We start from the raw sequence: 14,870 nt of genomic DNA on the forward strand, positions 1-14,870 counted from the left end.
TGTGTCTTTTTTTTTTTTTTTAATCTTCATTTTATTGAGATATATTCATATACCACGCAGTCGTACAAAACAAATCGTACTTTCGATTGTTCACAGTACCATTACATAGTTGTACATTCATCACCCAAATCAATCCCTGACACCTTCATTAGCACACACACAAGAATAACAAGAATAATAATTAGAGTGAAAAAGAGCAATTGAAGTAAAAAAGAACACTGGGTACCTTTGTCTGTTTGTTTCCTTCCCCTATTTTTCTACTCATCCATCCATAAACTAGACAAAGTGGAGTGTGGTCCTTATGGCTTTCCCAATCCCCTTGTCACCCCTCATAAGCTACATTTTTATACAACTGTCTTCGAGATTCATGGGTTCTGGGTTGTAGTTTGATAGTTTCAGGTATCCACCACCAGCTACCCCAATTCTTTAGAACCTAAAAAGGGTTGTCTAAAGTGTGCATAAGAGTGCCCACCAGAGTGACCTCTCGGCTCCTTTTGGATTCTCTCTGCCACTGAAGCTTATTTCATTTCCTTTCACATCCCCCTTTTGGTCAAGAAGATGTTCTCCGTCCCACGATGCCAGGTCTACATTCCTCCCCGGGAGTCATATTCCACGTTGCCAGGGAGATTCACTCCCCTGGGTGTCTGATCCCACGTAGGGGGGAGGGCAGTGATTTCACCTTTCAAGTTTGTACCTAACTTTTTGAGGCACTGCCAAAATGTCTTCCATAACGGATGCACCATATTACCTTCCCAGAAGCAAATAATGAGTGTTCCCATTTCTCTATATCCTCTCTGACACTTGTAATTTTCTGTTTTTTTTTAATAGTAGTCATTCCAGTGTGTGTGAAATGGTATCTCATTGAGGTTTGATTTGCATTTCCCCAATGCCTAACAGTATTGAACATCTTCTCATGCTTTTTGGCTATTTGTGTATCTTCTTTGGAGAAACGTCTATTCAAGCCTTTGATCATTTTTAAATTGGATTGTTTGTCTTTTTTGGTGTTAAATTGAAGCATTTCTTTATATAATCTGGATATCACACCCTTATCAGATATGCAGTTTCCAAATATTTTCTTCTATTGTGTAGGTTTTCAATTTATTTCCATGATAAATTTCCTTGTTGCATGAAAGTTTTAAATTTTGATGAGATCCCCTTTACTTGCTGTTTCTTTTGTTCCTTGTGCTGGGGTATAAAGTCTTAGCAGACCATTGCCAACACAAGATACTGAAGATGCTTCCCTACATTTTCTCCTAGGAGTTTTCTATTTCTGTTTCTTATATTTAGGTCTTTGATTCATTTTGAGTTGATTTTAGTATTTGGTGTGAAGTAGAGGTTCACCTCTATTCTTTTGCATTTAGACATTCAGTTTTCCCAGCACCGTTGTTGAAAGACCATTCTTTCCCAGTTGAGTGAACTTGGCATGCTTGTCAAAAATCACTTGGCCATAAATGTGAAAGTTGATTTCTGAACTCTCAGTTCAATTCCACTGGTCAATATGCCTGCCCTCATGCTAGTACCATGCTGTTTTGATTACTGTGGCTTTGAAAAGTTTTAATATTGGGAAGTGTGAGTCCTCCAACTTCATTCTTCTTCAGAATGGTTTGGCTATTTGTAGCCCCTATCCCTTCCATATAAATTTGATGACTGTGTCTTTCCCATTTCTGAAAAGAATGTTGTAGAATTTTGACTGAGATTGCATTGAATCTGTAAATTGCTTTGGGTAGAATTGACATCTTAACAATATTTAGTCTTCCATTCTATGAATGTGGAATGTCCTTCCATTTATTTAGATCGTCTTTGATTTCTTTTGACAATGTTCTGTAGTTTTCTGTGTACATATCCTTTACATCCTTGGTCAGATTTATTCCTAGATATTTGATTCTGTTGGTTGCTATTGTAAACGGAATGTTTTTTTCTTTATTTGTTCTTCCAATTGTTCATGACTAGTATGTATAAACACTACTGATTTGGGGGTTTTGATCTTGTACTCCTACACTTTGCTGAATTCATTTTTTAGCTCTAGGAGCTTTGTTGTTGATTTTTCAGGGTTTTCTGTATATAGTATCATGTCATCTGCAAATGGAGAAAGTTTTACTTCTTCCTTCTCTATTTGGATGCTTCATTTCTTTTTCTTGCTTATCAGTTCTGACTAGAACTCTCAGCGCAATGTTGAATAACAGTGGTGACATTGGGCATCTTTGTCTTGTTCCTGATTTTAGAGGGAAGATTTCAGTCTTTCACCATTAAGTAAGATGTTAGCTGTGGGGTTTTCCTATATGCCCTTTATTATGTTGAGGATATTTCCCTCTCTTCATAGTTTCTAAGTGTTTTTATCAAGAAGGGGTGCTGGATTTTGTCAAATGCCCTGCCTGCATCAACAGAGATAATCATGTGCTTTCTTCCTTCATTGTATTAATGTACTGTATTACTGTCCTGGTTTGCTAATGCTGCCAGAATGCAGAACACCAGAGATGGATTGGCTTTTATGAAGAGGGTTTATTTGGGTTACATAGTTACAGTCTTAAAGCCAAAAAGTGTCCAAGGTAAGGGGGTATCTTCACTGAAGGATGGCCGTTGGTGTCCAGAAAACCTCTGTTAGCTGGGAAAGCTTGTGGCTGGCATCCGCTGGCTCCCAGGTTACGTTTCAAAATGGTGTTCTCCAAAATGTTGCTCTTGGGGCGTTTTGTCCTCTCTTAGCTGCAGCTCCTCTTCAAAATTTCACTCTCAGTTGCACTTAGCTCTCTGTGTGTTCTTCCAAGTGTCTCTCATGGCTGTAGTGAGCTTGTTTCTTCTGTCTGAGCGTATATAGTGCTCTAATAAACTAATCAAAGCCTATGCCAAATGGGCAGGGCCACACCTCCATGGAAATTATCCAATCACATACAGTTGGGTGGATCACATCTCCATGGAAACAATCAAAGAATTACAATCTAAACAACACTAATACGTCTGCCCACACAGGATTGCATAAAGATAATTTGGGGGACATAATACATTCAAACTGGCACAATTACATTAATTGATTTTCTTATGTAGAACTACCCTTGCCCTTGTATATCTGGGATAAATCCTACCTGGTCATGGTGTCTGCTTGTTTTAATGTGCTCTTAATTTGGTTGGCTAGTATTTTGTTGAGAATTTTTTTTATCTATGTTAGTAAAAGATATTGTTCTATAATTTCCTCTTCTTTTGGTATTTTAATCTGACTTTGGTATTAGGGTGATGTCGGCTTCATAGAATGAATTAAGGAAATGTTCCCTCCTTTCCAATTTTTTGACAGTGTTTGAGCAGGATTCCTCTTGGAATGTTTGGTGAAATTCCCCATGTGATGCCATCTTGTCCTGGGTTTCTCTTTCTTGGGAGGTTTTTATCACTTTTTCAATCTCTTTCCTAGTTATTGTTTTGTTAAGATCTTCTATTTCTTCTTGAGTCAGTGTAGGTATTTTGAGTGTTTCTAAGAATTTGTTCATTTCATCTAGGTTATCTAATTTGTTGGCATACAGCTTTTCATAGTATCTTCTTATAGACCTTTTTATTTCAGTGGGGTTGGTTGTCATGATGCCTTTTTTCCATTTCTGATTTTCATTATTTGTGTCCTCTCTCTTTTTCTCTTTGTCAGTCTAGTTAAAAGTTTTCCAATTTTATTGATATTTTTAAAGAGACAACTTTTTGCTTTGTTGATCCTCTCTACTGTTTTATTTTTCCATTACATTTATCTCCACTCTAATGTTAGTTATTTCCTTCCTTCTGTTCACTTAGAGTTTAAATTTATCTTCTTTTTCTAGTTCCAGTTTTGAGGTCAGATCTCTGATTTGAAATCCTTCTACATTTTTAATTTAAGCATTTGGAGCTAAACACTTCCCTCTCAGCATTTGGAGCTAAAAATTTCCTTCTCAGCACTGCCTTTGCTGCATCTCATAAATTTTGGTGTGTTGTAATTTCATTTTCATTCACCTCAAGATGTTTCCTAATTTCACTTTAGATTTCCTCTTTAACCCATTGGTTGTTTAAGAGTACATGGTTTAATTTCCACCTATTTGTGAATTCTCCAGTTTTCACTGTTACTGATTCTAGCACCATTTCATTGTGGTTGGAGAAGACACATTGTATGATTTAAATATTTTTGAATTTATCAGAAGTTGTTTTATGACCTAACCTATGGTCTAGCCTGGAGAATGATCCATGAACACTGGATAAAGTGTTCTATGTAGGTCTGTTAGGTCTAGTTGGGTTAGAGTATTGTGCAACTCTCATATTTCCTTACTGATCTTCCATCTAAATGTTCTGCTACTGAAAGCAGTGTATTAAATTATCCTATTAACATAGAAACATCTTTTTCCCCTTTCAAAAATCTGTCAGTATCTGCTTAATATATTTTTGGGATCTGCTGTTAGGTGCATATATATTTCTGATTATTGCATCTTCTTGTTGAATTGACCCCTTTATTAGTATATCATGACTATCTTCATCCCTTGTTCCAGTTTTGGACATAAAGTCTTTTTTTACCTATTGGTATAGCTCTTCTAGCTCTATTTTGGATACTACATGCATAGTATTATTATTAGTATTATTAGTATTATTATTATTTCCCTTTTAACCTACTTATGACTTTGAATTTAATGTGAGTCTCTTATAAATAGCATATAGTTGGGTCATGCATTTTTTTTTAATCAGTTCTGCCAATCTCTGCCTTTTTACTTGGAAGTTTAATCCATTTACATTTAAAGTCACTGCTGATAATGTGCAACTTTCTTCTGCTATTTTGTTATTTATTCTTTGTCTTATACCTTTTTTTGCCTCTCAATTCTTCCATTAATGCCTTCTTTCATATTTATTTGATTTTTTGTACCTTGCCATATTGAGTCCCTTCTCATTTCTATCTGGATATATTTTGTACATATTTTTGTTATGGCTACATGGGGTTAAAACTTAATGTCCTAAATATATAAGAATAATATTTGATTTACTACCAATTTGACTTCAATAGCATATACACATACACTATTCCTATGCCCTCCATCCCTCCTCTTTTTTTTGTGTTGGTTACAAGTTATGTCTTTGTACATTGTATGTCCAAAACCTTAGATTTATCATTACTTTGTATGTATTTGCATTTTAGCACCTGTAGGAAGTAAGAAGTAGACTTGCATACCATAGAATACAATACAAAAATACTGGCATTTATAATTGCCCAAATGGTTACTTTCAACAGAGGTCTTTATTTCTTTATGGGACTTTGAATACTGTCTAGTGTCCTTTTCTTTCAGTCTGAAGAACTCTCTTTAGTATTGCTTGTAGGTAGGTCTAATGGTGATGAACTCCCTCAGCTTTTGTTTTTCTGGGAATGTCTTAATCTTTCCCCAGCTATGAAAGTCTCACCAGATATAAAATTCTTGGTTGGTAATTACTTTCTTTCAGCACTTGAAGTATTTCAACTGACTACCTTCTTGCCTTCATGGTTTCTGATGAAATCAACACTTAGTATAACTGGAACTCCTTTGTACATAACACATTGCTTTTCTCTTGGACCTTTCAGAACTTCCTCCTTGTCTTTTGCATTTGACAGTTTGATCAGTATGCGTCAGGCCACATTTTTCTTCAAGTTTATCCTGTTTTATGCTGTCTGGATGTGCATATTCATGTCTTTCGCTAAGTTTGGGAAGTTTCCTGTCACTATTTCTGTGACTATTTCTTCTTTCCTTTTCTTTCTTTCTTCTCCTTCTGGGATTATCATAATGCATATATTGGTCTTAGGCTACTTTCAATCTTTTTAATGCAATTTTATTGAGCTATATTCACATTCTGTACAATCATCCAACATGTACAATAAATTGTTCACAGCATCATCACATAGTTGTGCATTCATCACCACAATTTTTTGAATCTTTTCATTACTCAAAAAAAATTAAAAATAAGGATAAAAATAAAAGTAAAAAAGAACACCCAAAACATCCCATACCCTCCCCATATACCCCCCCATACCCCCATTATTAATTTACTTTTTGTCCCCATTTTTCTCCTCATGTGTCCATACACCAGATAAAGGGAGTGTGAGCCACAAGGTTTTCACAATCACACGGTCACACCATATAAGCTATATTGAGAAAGACTTCTTGACCAAAAATGGGAAGAGAAATGAAACAAAATAAGGTTTCAGTGACTGAGAGATTTCAAATGGAATTGAGATGTCATTCTGGAGGTTATTCTTATGCATTATATAGATATTCCTTTTTTGTTTTTAGTGTATTAGAATAGCTAGAAGGAAATACCTGAAACTGTTGAACTGCAATATGGTAGCCTTAATTATTTTCACTTTTTATAATTACTTTTTCATTCTGCTCCTCAGTCTGACCCATTTCAATCATCTTGTTATTGAGTTCACTGATTGTTTCTTCTGCCAGCTCCAATCTGCTGTTGAAACCCTCCTGAGAATTTTTCATTTCAGTTACTATGGTCTTCAACTCCAGTAGCTCTATTCAGTTACTTTTACTTTTTAAATTTTCTCTTTATTGAGATTCTCATATTGTTAATTCATTGTTTTCCTGATATCCTTTATTCTTTCTCTGTATTTTCCTTCATCTCCTTGAGCATATTAAGGGTCATTTTTTTTTTTTTTTAAGTCTTTGCCTGGTATGTCCACTGTCTCGTCTTCTTCATGGATATTTTCTGGACTTTTATCCTCTTCCTTTGGATGGACCATCATTTATTATTTATTTATTTGTCCTGTAATCCATTGTTGCACACTATACATTTTAATATTTTAAAATGGTAACTCTGGGATTTATTCCCCAAGATGTCTGTTTCTCGAGTTTGTAACCAGCTGATGATATGACAGAGTTTTTTTTTTTTTTTTTTGAATATTAAGAGCTAACAAAACCAAGCAAACCTAAGCAAAAAATCATTTCACTATCTTTGAAAATCAGCTTTGCACTGGTTGGTGGCCTCCGTCAGAGTTCAGCCTTCCAATCTGGAAAGTCAGACCAAGGTGAATGGAAATGCAGGGTCCTCCCTGTCTTTTCTGGGCTTGTGTCTTGTCCTGAGCTTGTGCCTGCTAGTGGACTTAGGAGTTCCTTTCTTTATAGGAGTCTGAATGCCCTCTCTGCTCCCCAGGAAATAGACCTTCTCCCTCTCCTAGGGGTTCTACTGTAGGACTTAAGCAAGTAAGCATTTCCCTAGGCCACCTACCTCACTCGTTTCTTATAGGGCTTTTGTTGTCTTAAGTTGCTTTTACCTGAAACACAAATTCTGGGGGAGAGGTACACTGGAGATGAATTTCCCAAGTCAGTCTTTCACAGTCAGAACAAGGCCAGGGACCCCCAAAGAGAGCACCAGCCAACTCCAGACTGCCCTGGGGAGGAGATGAGGGAGACTATGAAGGGCCAGGAAGGGCACCTGAAACTTCTTCCATGGCATCTCAAAGCTGCATGTTCTTGACTCTGCACCTGCTCAGCAAATGCAGCCCTTCAACTATCCTCTGCAGCAACGAGGATGCTACCATCTTTAAATCTCCTCCACCACCTCTGTCCTGGCTGGGTTGGAACAATGGTGACCCTCAGAGCTGGCTTCCAGTGATCCCAAGCATCTAATCCAAAGCAGTGACCAGAGATTGGACTGTGCCTCCCTTTACTTCCCCGCACCTTGGAGAAGCAGATATTTATGACCCTTTCTGGCACCACTTAACTACGCCAGTGGCCGGACTCTACTGCTGCCTGCTGCGAGAGTGAGTGAGAGTCAGTGTTGCTCATAGAGAACAGTTTACTGAAATTTATCATAATTTACAGCCTCTTTCTCCTGCTCTGTCCTGGCTGCTGTACAGGGTTCTACTGGACTCTGGAGTTTTGAAATAGTTGATTCAGACAGTTCCTGCCTCTTTAATAGTTTTTCTGGTGGAGGGACTAATTCCTGAGTCTTCCTACTCCAGCATCTTCCCACAGTCCTGCTCAGGGTTACTTTATATGTGATAAAACTATCAAATAAATTTGAATAGGAAAAAAAAATGTGATGAGAACATAGAAGGGCACATGAAACACTCTGAGTTAATAATATCCTTTTCTTTCAACTGGGTGGTGGGTGCCAGAGTGCTTGCTATAAGAGAATGATAATTCATTTTGCCTTGTATATTTTTTATTTCATTTTTCTCACACATTTTATAAATTTCTTTTGCATTTATTTGATATTTAATTAAAACCATCTTAACAGGAAGTGATGTAAGTGGAATAAGAATTTAAAACATGAAAAACAGTTTCTTCAATTTACAAGTTATTCTGCATTTCTATGTCAACCACCTAGGTTAGGTTTTCAACACCACAGAAAAATTTCATTGATTCTAACCTCCCCAGTGAGTTCTCTGATTCTGGTCTCTGCCCTTCCCAATGCATTTTCCATCTCTCTCCCAGGGACATCCATGTGAAGGACAGGTCTCCTTCTTTTAGAACCTGCAGGGGCTGACCATGGATAAGGAGCCCTGTTCCCATTTTTCCCTTACATGATTCCTTGCTCCCCTCTGTCACGGCTCAGTGGATGGATGCACCTGAGAAGATGAGGGTCCTGTGTGAGTTGCTGGCAATCTATGCTTCTGTGTCATCTCTTAGAGGTAGCTAGACACGAGTTGTTGATCCTGGTGCTAAATGAGTAAAGTCCTTCCTACTTCCGTCTAACCTCAGCCTGGCATGTGGCACTGGCAGACTCCTTCCACCACTGAAAATCCAGCTCCGAATGAGAGAGGGCAGGCACAGAGTGTTAACGATGGTGATGTTTGGCAAAAATGTGGAGAGCAAACGTGTCTAATGCAGAATAAGGCCAGCTGATGAGAGAGTAACTATAGTTTTTGAATTAGACTCAAAAGTGGCAATAATGAGGAATCTTCAAAAAGGAGGTTGGAAAGGTAGGAAGGAGTTCACAGGATTTGTTTCTAAAACCGGGATCCATGTGGTAAGCAGAAGAAAATGATCTTTTAAATGTGTGGAATAAATTAGTATTTAACCTGAGGAATAAGAGTTTAATTCCCTAGCAGAGCTCTGGAAATGGCATGATCCCTCCTAAGAGGTCAGAACACATGACAGTGGCTTGAGAGTGTCTTCACAGGCACACGTTCACGTGGCAGACAATGTCCCGAAGGAGTGGGACTCAGCCCTTATGCTGGGGGCTGTCTTTACTCTTTTCTCTTATTTGGTTCAAGCATTCATCAAGCAGCTAGCAGTCCAATCTGGGGTCATTAATGACATGACATGAATATTGACTCTAAATTCCAAATAGTCATACCTCCAAATGCAGAAAGTTAAAATAAAGGTATTTTTTAATTCTGCTGCTTGTACCTGCTGTAGAAATTCTGCAATTAAACATAGACTAAATTATTTTAATTTTAAAAGGTAACTATTTAGGAAAAATAATTAACCATGTAACAATTCTAGAATGCCATTTGCCATCGCCCGTATGCTCTAAGAATGCTCTTAAGATGTTCTCCTATCATTTTAATGATGGCCCATAAATCAAACATTTACCATTTACCGAGGTGGGATCCTAATACTTCTCCACTGATGTTTCTTTCTGTGTTGGGGGTAAAATTGCATGGCAGAAACTAAAGTTCTTCGTTTATGTTCTTACATTTTTTCCATTCTCCTTCCAGTGAGACAGGCCAACCCCCTTAAAGCAAGCCCCATTAAACAGGGTCTATTTTGATGGGCCATCCCATAAAATAATGCATGACAGGATTAGAACACCTGCCTCTAAAAGCACTTCCTCCCTGTCGTGTAAAGACTTGATTTAGCCTTGGTCCAGAGGCTCTCCCTGACAGCTTGAGCCCCTTATGAGGCCCACCTACAGGTGCAAAACAGATCTGTCCATGACAGTGAACTAGTCTTCAAGCAGAATACAACAAAGTGCCTATAGACTGGAGCCATTTCCAGGAAAGAAATCGCCAGGGATGAGGAAGGATGGACCAGGGTGGCCAAATTTTCAGGGCTGAGTGCAAATTTCCCTCATTCATATAACAGCAAATAAATATCTGTCTGGCCAGAGCAGGCAACTGTATACACAGGTGTCTACTTGGTTGTCTTATTCTTTATTTGGGAACATGAGGTTGGGGCAGGGAGAGGGGCTGTGTAGAAACGCAGATGTGCCTTTGGGCCCATTGGCTATGTTCGGTGTGAAAAATGTAGTCCCCAAAGCTTAATGGAAAAGAAGAAAGGTGGAGAATGTCTCCTTGCACCTCAGTGGTTTTCAATCACAGGCCCAGAGATGGGCTCCTGAGAAGTCCACATGCTTAGATTGAGATCACAGGATCTTGGGAAACCTTTCTGAAACTAGAACCATGTGTGAAAGTCCATAATTACAGCAGAATCATAATTTGCATAGTGGCCTTCAAAGTTACCTGCCTCTTTAAGATTGGAGAGCAGAAATTTGGAGCTGGAGGACACACAGCATGGACTTGGAGGTGAGACGTACCTGGTTTCCATCTTACTACCCAACTTGCTAACTGCACAAACTTGAGAAAGCTGTATCAATTCTCTTTGCCTTGGTTTCTCAGTCTTTAAAATAGGGATCACACTAACCAACTGATTTACTGTAAGGATCAAATGAGCTGATATCTGTAAGCACTTAGCAAGAGCTTGTCATGGAGTAATTGCTTGAAAAATAGCAGCTGCTAGTGGAATTACTTTCTTACTCACTGACAGCCTGGCATTGTGGAAACTGACCAAGTTTGCTGTGTGATGATTATCCAAACCATGCAAAATTTTAGGGAGTCTCTTTACAATAGGTAGAAAAGATCTGATTCTTGCTTAACCAGGCTGGAGAGGGAGTAAGGGGTGAGATACAGGCATCTGTCTGTCTGAGGGCCAGCTTGTGCTATATTGCCTTAAATGCCTATAGACTCATGAAATAACTTAATAGATGGAAACCTAGACTAGAAGCCCTCAAACTGGAGTAGCAGTGATTCCAGGAGTCCTAAGAATCTTTCCATGGGGGACATGGGCTTGGAGAATTTTAAGATAATCAGTTTCAAACCCCTTGTTAAGAGAACAGACAATAAACAAGATAAAACACCCAGAATCTATAGCATTGCAGATGGTGACAATGCTAAGGAGAAACATAATGGAGGAAGGAGGGATTTGGAAGAGTTGGGGTGGGGGCGGTTGCATTTTAAAATAGAAGAGTGAGGAAAGATCTCACTGAGAAGGGGGCATTTGGGTAAAGACCCCAATGAAATGAGCAAGCATATTCTGTAGATAGCTGGGGTCAGAGAGTTCCAGGTGGAGAGAGCACAACCTTTATGTGTTCAGGGAAGAGGGAGGGTTGGTAACTGACAAGCTCATCTGAATGGGTGAAGAACAGGCAGGGAAGTAACATCCAATCTCATGCAGCCTCTTTTATGTTGGAGTCTTGTCCACATGGAGCAAAATGGGAAGCCACTGTGCATTTCAGTATGATGGCCATTGCCAGATGGACCACAGTTAGAAGACTGTCCAGCAGTGCTTCTCATCTTTGGATCTGTTTGAAGGTCTCTTTCTTCATCTTCTCTCGATTCAAGCATAGGATACATGTGATCACTGGAGACCAGTTGGACTCCATATGGGCTTGAGTGGCTGCTCACCTTCAAGAGTTTGAAATTCCTGGGGATGAGAGGAAATAAGCCATGAAGATTCTTTCAGCAATGGGATGCTTCCTGTCACTGAGACATGGACCCATGGACCAAGAAAGAAGGCTCATGGGGAGGTGATGTGGAACTGCAAAAGGACACAAGTCCTGAATGAGCAGATGACTGTGAGTGTTAGGTAGACAAACAAAAGGATGAGCACAGACATGAGCACACAGCTTGGAAATGATGATGTAAAGTTGACAGATGATTTGGAGAAAAGAGAATACCTCAAAATTCATTTTGCAACAGAGCGAACACTGATTAGAATGGCAGACACCAAACATGTCTGTGGCAGGCAAGATTCAGGAACAGACTACTCATTCTGCTGCTCTTTTTAAGAGGATTCAGTGATTACAAGAAGTTAGCACAAGTTCACTGAGAAATAAAAAGTTCACAATCACACAATCATCCTTTTTTTTTTTTTTAAAGGAATACTGGATTAAGCCTATATTGGGCATCAAGTTTTAGGAGACTTTTTGGCCAAACATCAAAAAAGACCCCCTCTCTTCTTGCCAAACCTGAATTAACTCACAGTCTCTATTTATGAGGCAATGAGTTAAAAAAAAAAATCACAATTCTAGTAAGAGAAAGACAACAATCAGAGGCCTTTACAACAAAATCTAAAGACAGGATTATGAAATACTTAGCCCTCTGCTAGAGAGATTTTCCCACAGAATGGAATCAAAGGTGTGAACAGAACCTAGAGACCCACCTCGGTTTCTACACTGACACCTTTCCATTTTAAGAGTGGCAGAAAAACAGAAAGTTCAGTTGAGGCAGCGGTTCTCAAGGTGTGCAACCCCATAGAGCAAGATCCCTTGGGAACTTGTTAGAAACACAAATGCTTAAGCCCCATATCAGACCTCCTGCATCAGAAATGCTGGGGCTGCAGCCCAACCATCTGCATGTTGACAACCCCTTGGGGGTATGCTGATGCCCACTGCATCAGAGAAGCACTGCTCTGTGGTAAAGCTACAGGGACGCCACATGGATACTTCCTGTAAATCACCTTGGGCAACGGAAAGGCCTGGCACTGTTGTGCTCTGCTATCTCAGCAACGATTCCCATTTGTTCACTGATGAAGAAGGCATTTTCACCTGGCAAGTGACCAAGAGGCCCCCTTGGCCTGCCAAACTGCAGTTAGATATTTGACAGGGTGTTTCGTGATGCATTTTGGAAAATAAGGGGAAATGTAGAAAGAATCCCATGACAATGGTTTGGATCAGTGACTGGTTGAAAGGCTCTACTTCCAAATACTCTATCAGTGGAGCAGCATCCACCCACAGGGAGAATTCCAGAAGTCCGCTTCATGCCTTGGAGTGCTGCCTTTTTGATTTACATTTTTTATTATTAACTTAGATGAAACATCCTGTGGTACACTTCTCAGACTATCTAATGATGCAATAGGTTATTGATGACATTGCCTAACAAAATTAGGGCTCACAGAAGGAATAAATTGTGTCTAACAATTGGCAGGGATAAGTGATTTTTTTTTTTTTTTTTTTTTTTTTACATTTGGGACATAAATTTCAATGACACTAAATAAAAATGGTGATAAAGTGGCTTAGAAGGTGTATTTATGAAGAACTCTTGATGGTATTTGTTTACCATAAGACTCTCAGGGGGAATCATGAGATGTGGCAACCACAAATTTGACGTTGATATTCGGTTACCTTAAGAGAACTATTGTGTCTGGAATGAAGGAGACCACAGGTCTGCTTTACTCTGCCCTTATCAAATCACACCTGCTGAACAGAGGGAAGGCACCAGCGTTTCGCCCTTCTTTACGGTTTTGCATTTGCTGTTCCCTTGCCTGGAACACTTTTCCTTGTGCTGATCACAAGATGGGCCCCTCATAAGTGAGGCCTTTCCTGACCAATTTAGAATACCTCCTTATCCTGCTCAGTCCTCTCTGTGATGATATACCAATTTATTACTTAATAGTTCTTATCTCCATCAGCTATTACTTATTTACTAATTTTTCTCTCATCTCCATCTAGAATGTACCTGCACACACAGCCTATACATTATTTGAGTCAATAACTGAAAAACTGCAACCAAGGGATAGTAATCATCGGATGTGACCCTAAAGTAAATATGCAGTTGCCTGAGTAAATGGATGGATGAGTGAGGGAGTGAGCTCTGAAATTTCCATATGACTAAAGATCTCTTTTGTGAGCAGGTGAAGGACTTTGCATTTTCCCTTTGGGTTAAGTCACCCCCCTTTTTGACTGGGTTCCTTGGGAGACAGACCCATCTGTCCTGCCCTTAGTACCTAACATTCATCTCCAAATTCTTTACAGGGCTGCCTTGGTCTCACCAGCATAAATTCTTAGAAACTTTCATATTTAAGAAGACAACGAAAACCCCACTAAAAATATTTTCCAAGCCCTTTTCCTTATTTGGGCAGCACACGTTTTCCAGAATGAATTCAGACCCATTTGTTGGTCCACGTCTATCCTCACCTTTTTTTTGGCCAGCTAATTGGATTCCATGTGATGTCACATGACTTCTGCTGCCCATGCATATACTCATGCATTTGCTTTTGTCTGAGTAATTTAGGCACACTCTCGTGTGAGGGTTAATTTCTTCAGTCTGTTCAGGGAAGGTGAATTTAGAAGGCACAGGAGATATATTAGTCAGCATCACCTCAGGCCTTGCTCCTTCCACGTGACTTCCTTTTCCTGTCCTTTCTGCTCAGCAGACCCACCAGACAGACTCAAGCACCAGACGCCCTGCTGGGTTTGACCTTGATCCCCTTCTGTGTGTGCATGTGCTCTCACCACCATGCGTGTTGTCACCTGGCTCCCTGTACCTGGGGATGACCACCTGAAACGGCTACAGCGTGATTTCCTTCTGCTCAGGCTTTCTGGCCCTTTCCTAGCTTTGCCGCCTTTCCCTCAGCTCATCCTCCCTCTGGTGACTTGTTCCTCCTGACCTTACCCTGGCCCCAGTCCCACATGTTGTAAGCAGATATCAACAAAAGCATGTCCCCAGGTTCTTTCTGCCAGTCGCTTTTGTTATTTGCTGTGGATGTATCCCCAAGGCTGCAGAGCAGGGACATCTGGCACCCAGCTGCTTGTCAGGGGCCTCTTTTCTGGTCCTCTCCTGAGGAACTCTGTGGTGCTCATCTTTGCCATCTGTTTCCTCTCCCTGCTTCTACTTTGGATGCTACTTTTGCATGAGTTGTGGAGTGCTTGGACATTTAGGGGGAAGTTGGGGTATGATGACA

The 14,870-nt window shown here is 39.7% G+C and overlaps 1 protein-coding gene across 6 annotated transcripts in view; it reads left to right on the forward strand.

The window, feature by feature from the left end:
- Positions 1 to 14,870, forward strand: part of LOC119515882 (14-3-3 protein beta/alpha-like) — a 159,276-nt gene that overhangs the window by 57,990 nt on the left and 86,416 nt on the right. The window lies entirely within an intron of this gene.

This window comes from Choloepus didactylus, chromosome 19 (assembly GCF_015220235.1).
Source record: "Choloepus didactylus isolate mChoDid1 chromosome 19, mChoDid1.pri, whole genome shotgun sequence".
NCBI classification, from domain to species: domain Eukaryota; kingdom Metazoa; phylum Chordata; class Mammalia; order Pilosa; family Megalonychidae; genus Choloepus; species Choloepus didactylus.